Raw genomic sequence first — 8476 nt, 5'->3', positions numbered from 1 at the left:
AGACGAATTTATATTTAGAAGAATAAAAACAAAAGAGCTATAATTGTTTTTTGAATTTTTAATTTGTCATTCACGTTATTTATAAGATCTAAAATTGTATGCTCGGTTGAGTGTTGTGTTTGGAAACCGAATTGTTTTTCATTTAAAGTTTTGTTATTTACTAGGTATTTGTAAAGTTTTATATTGAATACTCGCAACAAAAGTTTTGTTATTTACTAGGTATTTGTAAAGTTTTATATTGAATACTCGCAACACAAGTTTTGAAAAGACAGGAAGATTTAAGATAGGTTTGTTATTTAGTGTAAATGAATTCGCGATTTTTAATACTTTTGCTATTTTTAAATTATATATTACTGCTAACCTCGTCAACGGAGCCTGGAGCTTTATTTATTTTCAGCGAGTTTATCGCAATTTCTAGTTCTTGGTAGTTTAGTCCATTCGAACTGAAACTGCAATTTTAATATATTTTAATATACAAGTTTAATGTAAGTTTTTAAAAGAGTGATACGGACGTTTGGAAGTCATGTTAGGGCCAATGTTTGAAATTTAACTATTGAAATTTTGAGCGATACCAATTTTGTTGTTATGTTCTGTTTTATTAACAACAACTCTATCAAACAAACTATTTAATTTTGAATGGTATTTTCGAGTATTTCTTTCAGTACGTTTCAAGTTTTTTAACATTGCGGTGGTTGGAGCATGGGGAAAAACATACCCAAAAAATTGTGTTCCCTCATCCCGAGTGTGAGGGCAATTAAATAATACAACAAACTCATATACTATAAATTCATCAACATGTTTTAGTTTCATTTAAAAATCTTTTAGTTATGATCGTGTCAAATTTATAACCCCCCTCATTTGGGTGAGGGTAGAATTTTTACATGGTCGTGATTTTTGAACGATAAAAGATTATTAGGCAAAATTAAAAACCTGTTAAAGAATTTTAACTTATTATAATATTCTAAAAAAGATTATTATATTAATTAAATGCCGTCACACTCGGGCTGGAAACACACTTTTTGGGTATTTTTGTTCCCGAGAAATTTTATAATTTAAATCTCGTAGATTTAGGTTACAGAAATTTGAACTGTTCTTACAACTTTAAATAATAAATAATAAATTGGTCTAAATAAATGATCTGATATATCTGTTTTAATGATTCCTGTTTTTAAGGTGGTAGTCTACCTTGAAAACTAAATCCTTAAATTCTTTAATAAAAAACTCAGTATCTGGCAACAATATAAAAACCTTTTCTAACTATGAATTTTTATTTAAATTTATTGCCCTTTTTTTGGTCCGCGGGACCAAAAAAAGGGCATCTACCCTGTGATAAATTACTCAAGAAGGATTAGAGATACAGTGGTTGAATCGGCTGAATCAAAAGAAAAAAAATTTATTGAAAAGTTTTTGTTTAAGTTATAATTCAAAATGGCAGCAAAATTTTGATCCAAAATACAGATTTTAAGCCCAATTTACTAAAGAACCGAAAAAGTAAAAAATAAAAATGTTAATTCAGTCAATAGATTATATATAATAGAATCAGTGTACCAAATTTCAGGTCTTACACTTATTTGAAAAAAGTTGTTTATCGCACCGTTTAAAAAAATCACATTTTGAGAAAAACACAAAAGAAAAAGAAAAACCAATTGCTTCAGTCTAACTTTATTTTTTTAAACATCTTCGCTTCCAACAAGGTTGCAAGCAAACGCTAATTAGAGTTGGAAGTTACGGGAACAGAAAAGATGAAGATTGTAGAGCACGATTGACAGACAACTTAAAGGATTGCAAATTATATGAATCAGGAAAGCAAAATGAAGGAAGCGAATTCCAAAGAATTGATGTTTGAAGAAAAAAAACTAGACAAATAAGAGTTTTTGGAGCACTTAGGAACAGTCACAGAAAAAGGATGAGACTTAATTAAATGACGAGTAAACGAGAATGAACTTTAGTAGATGGCACAAGCAGCGCTAGTTCTTTAGAGCAGTGCCCATTATAGTATTTATAGATAAGAGAAAGAGAAGCAACATTACGATAAAGTGATAATTGTTGCAGATCTAACTATGTTTGCATTGCGTTTTTGCACCTTGTCTAAAAGAGAAAGGACATCATTAGAAGATCCGCCCCAGATATGGCAATAGTATTCCATACAAAGACGAATTTGAGATTAAAAGAGATCGTGAATAGAATCCGGAGTAAGAAAGTGTCGAGCTCGATAAAGATATGCAACCTTAGCAGATGTTAATTTTGCAACGGATTTGATATATGGTTTCCAAGAAAGATCGGAGGTAAGAGCTAATCCTAGAAGATGAAGAGTAGATGACTCATCGAGTACATTACCGTTAACAAATATAGGAAGATCTAAATTATTGCGATAACGATTGGCTGAAAAAAATTGAGTTTTAACTGAATTAAAGTTCACCAGCCACTGTGAGCCCCATGCTGTAGCAGAAGTGAGATCCTTAAGCCAATTACTTAGAAAACTAAAGCTAATTATTCACAAATTGCATTAGCAAAGCATTATTTTTACTTTTTTAAATCTATATTGGCTTTAGAAATGTTTTTTTCTAATGATTCAAAACTATATGAACCACTTGAAAAAAAAGAAAAAAGAAAAATACCCAAACCAATTAGTTAGTAATTGTCAAATGCTAGATGTAACAATGCACCAAAAAATTCAAAAAAGACCAGTTTCATATTCTTTCGGCTTCTTCATTAGCATCTGAAAAACCTTTACGCTGGGGTCTTTTTTTTTTAAACGAATTAAATGTAATATGTTTAATTAAAACACAGATTTATTTCGTCAGCAGCAAAATCAAGTTTCTGATAAATCTTGCGAATATAACTATGTTTTTACTTTTGGTTATACTTTAAAACTGCATGTGAAATCCCTGGGTTACTTTAAAAAGTGTACCAATGATTAAAAAAAAAGGAATTAAGAATTCATTTTTCTTAAAAGATCCAAGTAAAAAGTTCTTAAAAAATCGCTTTAATTAGGCGTCACAATTTTTTTGTTTACGAACTATGTCTAATGATGCAGTTATTTAATTTCTGAATATTTTAATGAAAACAAATATCCCCACCATTTATTTTATGAAAACAAATATCACCACCATTTATATCACGTATATGAAATAGGGTAAAACAGTATAATTTAAAACTTTGAAAATATTCATTATTTAAGGTAGACTCCCACCTTAAGGAGACTTCTGAAAAAGAATGAATTTATCGACGACTTGAAAGATACATATCTAAAGCATTTTATCGAAAATGAGTTTTGTTGACGTATTTTCGTTGTAATTTTAACAGTTAATGCTTAGATCTACAATACAGAATGTTTTTTTCCCATCATCATTTATTCCGTGAAAGATTTCTTTCGAGTAGTTTGAAATTTTGCTTATTTCGCCAACAACATAACAGTCTAAAACACCTGAAAACTAAATATTTTTTAAATTTTTATTGGCTAAAATATAGACGAAAAGATTTTTTGATTTTTTGATAATCTCAATTGTAAAGAGCTCGTTGTCAACATTGGACTTTTCCGTCTTTATTCGCTTGATCATTTCGGATATTCCTCCTGCAATTGTTATTTTTTTTCTTTCAGAATTATTGGTGTATAATCTACAGTTTGAATCTTGCTTGAGGCGATTTATCGGAGCACTATTTTTCATTTAGGAAAACTAAATAAATAATTGCATTATATTACGAACTGTTTTATTTTGTCGAACAATTTATTTATACTTCTAATATTTATGTGTATCGCAGTAAAACTCTTTTTTAAAGTTTCAAGTTCAATTTTAAATGAATCTGTTTTAAACGTTTGAAAAGTCTTTTAGTAAAATATTATTATCCATTTCTATTTATTTAACCATAAAATTAAAAGTTACAAACATAATTATAATTTATAAAATTAAGTTCGATGTTTCTCATATAGTTAATAACTTGTCAATGGACCTTAATAAACAAATAAAATAAAAAATATGAAGTCAAGGAAAAAGTGGACTAAACTACAATAACACAAGTAATAAAAAAAAGTAATTGTAACATAATAATTATAACACAATATAATATTTTATAAATCGGAATCAGAAAAAAAATATTAAAGAACTAAAACTGATAAAAAAAGATAAAAAGAGAGAGAATAAACGGATAAGATAAGTGAAAAAATATGGATACGATGAGTGAGAAAGGATAAGATGGATAAGATGAGTGAGAAAAAAATGTACGAGAAAACAGAGCCTTGGTTTGCGGGAGGTGCAGTCGCACTGGGTGAAAATTTTTGGCGGGCAGAAAACTTATTAGAAATCATTGTATTATTTCATTACTTATGTATAATTAATTATTGTATACATATAATTTTTGCTTCTGCGTCACAATAAACTACACAGCGCGACATAATGATAAGACACCCTAAAAAGATTTATAAAACTCTACTATACATATATGTTTAAAAACTAATTTTTATTGTAAATAAAAGCAAAGGCTTTACAACACTAAACAACATTTTAACAAATTTATTTTCAACGTAAAACGCATTTAAAAAAAAAAAAAAACGCTTTTTCTGTGCGACAAAATTATAAGACAATTTTACAAAAAAGGTTTTATTTGCAAACCGCAGTTGTGGGCAATTAAGAATATTTATTTGATGTAAACACCACAGACAATTACGTAACTGTAAACTTTTGTGAACTGTCAGAAATTTAGTTTAGGTTTTTTTTTATAAGTATAAAATAACAAATTAATAATGCGTCGTGCTGCACCGTTGAGTCCAGATGAGAAAAAAGTGCTCTCTAATTAATCAAAAATGGGCCACTCTGTTAGTTACATGGCTAGAACTATTGGATGCAGCCGAACTGTGATTAAAAACTACGTTTATAGTCACGAAACCTTTTTTTATTCCTACGTTATAGTAGGAATAAAAAAAGGTTTCGGACGTCCGCCAGCATTAAGTGACCGTGATAGGCGAAGGTTGTTGAGACAAGCTTCAAATTCTTCATTAACAGCAGGTCAAATTGTGCAGAAGCAGGTGTGATTGCTAATTTACGTACAGTTCAGCGAGTTATTTTAATTTTATTATTATTATTTTTGTTTTTATTATTTCAGTTTACAAAGTCAGTCGTTATACAATACAATAAACTATTAAAATACTTTTACAAATATATTAATATAGCAGACTAACAATATAAACTCGGTTTCCGAAAGAAGATCACAAGGATCTTGTCATCGGGACCTTATAAAATATAGTAGTATATATAGTTTTTTACATCTTTTTTAATATTTCTTTATTTACAATAATTGTTAAGTGCAAGGTATTATGAAGAATACATATATATTAATCTTTTACACGAGTTATTCATAATGCTTTTCACCTTTCGCGCAAAAAACTTCAGCAAAAACCGCCTTTAATAACAAATCACATAAACAATCGAATTACTTTTGCAAAGGACCACGTAACGTGGAAAGAAGAGTGGCAACATGTAATATTTTCTGACGAAAAACAATTTTGTCTTGATGGGCTGGATAGATGGAATTGTTATTTTCGCAATTTGCCTTAAGAACAAGTAACACAGCAACGACTTCAAATGGGTTGTGGTGGTGTAATGATTTAGTGTGCGAATGGGTATCATGGTAAATCAAAAACTCATTTTATTGACGGATAAATGAAGGCTAAGGATTATCTTTTAATTGTTCAAAAATTCTTACGACGTGACGCCTCTGTCATTGGTGGTGTAAATTTTGTTTTTCAGCGAGATAATGCTAGCGTTCATACAGCTAAGACAGTAAAGGAATATTTCAACGGCAGTAAAATTGAAACATTGAAGTAGCCAGCTAGATCTCCAGACCTGAACATTATTGAGAATGTTAGGGCACAACTGCCACATAAAGTGTTTGTAGGTGGTAAACAATACAGTTCACTAGCTGACTTGAAATCATCCATCAGATCTGCATGGGATGCAATTGAAATTTCGTTCAAAAAAAAAATATATGATTCTTTTCCTTCTAGAATGATTGAAGTGATTCAAAAAAATGGTAGAAGTACCCACTAACGATTGTTTCAAATTGAGACGTATTTTTATATAAATGACAATTAATATGAATTTTGATTATAATTTTGTGTCTTTTAATTTTGTCGCACTAAAAAACAGTTTTTTTTTAATAAAATACGAGTTAGGTTTAAAAAATTTTTTTAAATGTTGTTTAGTCTTGTAATCCTTTTGCTCTCATTTACTATAAAAGTTAGTTTTTAAATATATAAATGTATAGTGGAGTTGTATAAATACTATTGGGGTGTCTTATCATTATGTTGAGCAGTGTATTTTAGCTTCTGCGTCAAATAGAAATGGGAGAGGTGATTTTAAAAAAAGCTTGTAAAAAGTAAATACAATGTATGTATGAATGAATGTATGAATGAATGAATGTGACATCGCATCAATTAACTTGCAATTTTACAGTTTATACAGATTTCATTGCATTGCATCAAGCTTAATAATTTTAACGATTTTGTTAATGTTAGTTCATTACATTTAGATATTTTTTATTTATATATTTTAGTAAACTATCCTTTAAGTTTTTGTTTGATTATATTAAATATATATCAAAAATCAAATTGTTATATAAAATATAATTAAGTTTAAACTATATTTTTTTTATTTTGTTATGTTTTTTAGTTTTTCTTTTATTACTGAGATTAAATTTTTTGTTGTAAACATATTGGCTTTCTACACATAAATGAAACTCATTTTTTAATTGTGAAACTTATTTTTGATGTCAAACATGTAAGTTTTTTCTACGTAAAACTTTTTTAAACCAGTAGTTTTGAAATATAGATATAAAAAATATAAATATTTCATAATTTTAAACGGAAATTTTTCCTTTTAGTAACACGTCAAAATATTGAATACAAAAATCAAATTTCAAGCAGAATCTTTAATGGATAATTTAAAAAGTGCCAATCCACTTGATCTTTTACAGCTTGCTAATAAATATTCTTTGAAAGCTGTTTACCTGCAAATCTGTTTGAAGATATTTTTGACACAACCAGTGACAGTTGCATTTTGTGAAAGAAGTTTTATTAAGTTGAAAATAATAAAAAACTATTAAAGGTCTTCAATGGGCCGAGAAAGATTATCAAATTTGTCTATCATCAACAATTAAATCAACACTGACAGACAAGCTCACTTGATTTTGAAGATTTTATAAATGATTTCGCATCACTGAAGGCCAGAAGAGTAAACTTAAAATGATATTTGAAAAATATTGAAACATTGTTATTATTGAAGTTTAATAATAATGAAAATTAGCTTGACTTACTATTATTATTATTATTTTATTTTTTTTGAGGATGGGGGGGACAGGCAGAGCGCCAAATTTCAGTCTTGCACCGGGCGTCGTTTTGGCTTGCTGCGGTACTGCGAGAAAACACACATTTAAATAATATAAGATCAGAAGGATAGAGTGAGAGAAAAAAATTTCCGTAAAGAAATATAAAAAACAAAGAGAAAATATGAAGGAAATATAAAACAAAAACAAAAAACAAACATTAAAACGCATTTTGAAACATTGCGTTTTAATGTCTTTGAAACTTCTATAAAGCTAATAACTAGCTAGTTTGCTATTTAAAAATATAAGTTTGCTATTTAAAATATAAAGCTATAAAGCACTTTTTAAAATCTTGACAAAATATTTTTTTATATTTTAAAACTGCGCATTTATCTACGCTTCGAAGTCTTTTTTGAAACCTTCTCTCATAACTTCTTTTGTTGTTCTGTTGTCTTGTTTTTTTTCTTGTCTATTCTCAAAATCTTTGTATATATATAGTCCAGTTCCACTTATACAGATTACATTGCATAAATTTACGGCGTTGGTATGCACAGATAGGTTATTTAAATGTATGTATAGTATGCATACATTTAAATAACCTACACACGCATATATACGATACATTTAAATAACCTATACGCGCATATATACATAGTTGAGATAAAAAGTTTTAATTTTATTTTATCAAATTGAAAAAATTCAACAAAAAATCCCAAATTTCATGATAAATGCATCATGATCAGAAGTCAATTTAGATCCATATGTTAACTGTGTAAATGGTTATTGAACACACATTGTTTTTATCAATATCCTCAAGAAAATATTTTCAATGGTAAACATAAAATTCCTTCACAATAATAGTCATTGTGATGAAAACATGGAGGTGGAGGGAATTGGAGTATGGCATATTTTTTGTATCAACATTCTGTCTCCCCACCCAACTAAATATTTAGTAAGTCCGTCACTAAATATTTAGTTGTCTCTAAAATTCTAAATAAAAATTTGCTTATAAGCAAGTTATATATTTAAAAAAAACTTTAGTTCTGATTTCAGGGCCGACAACGCCAGGGGCGCATGCCATCGACCGTTTTTCTGGGCGACTTTTTTTTATTATTTTTTTTAAAAGTTTGGAGATATATACGACATTTTTTTAGAGGCT

General features: G+C 28.5%; 1 long non-coding RNA gene across 1 annotated transcript; it reads left to right on the top strand.

The window, feature by feature from the left end:
• The first annotated feature begins 210 nt into the window (after window positions 1-210).
• On the top strand, window positions 211-7303 carry LOC136076321 (uncharacterized). The gene is made up of 2 exons (XR_010636163.1): window positions 211-287; window positions 6877-7303. It is a non-coding gene; the product is annotated as an uncharacterized LOC136076321 (long non-coding RNA).
• Window positions 7304-8476: the final 1173 nt, after the last annotated feature.

This window comes from Hydra vulgaris, chromosome 02 (assembly GCF_038396675.1).
Source record: "Hydra vulgaris chromosome 02, alternate assembly HydraT2T_AEP".
Lineage (NCBI taxonomy): Eukaryota > Metazoa > Cnidaria > Hydrozoa > Anthoathecata > Hydridae > Hydra > Hydra vulgaris.
The sequence above is the reverse complement of the archived record's forward strand: the minus strand, read 5'-3'. Positions and strand labels throughout refer to the sequence as shown.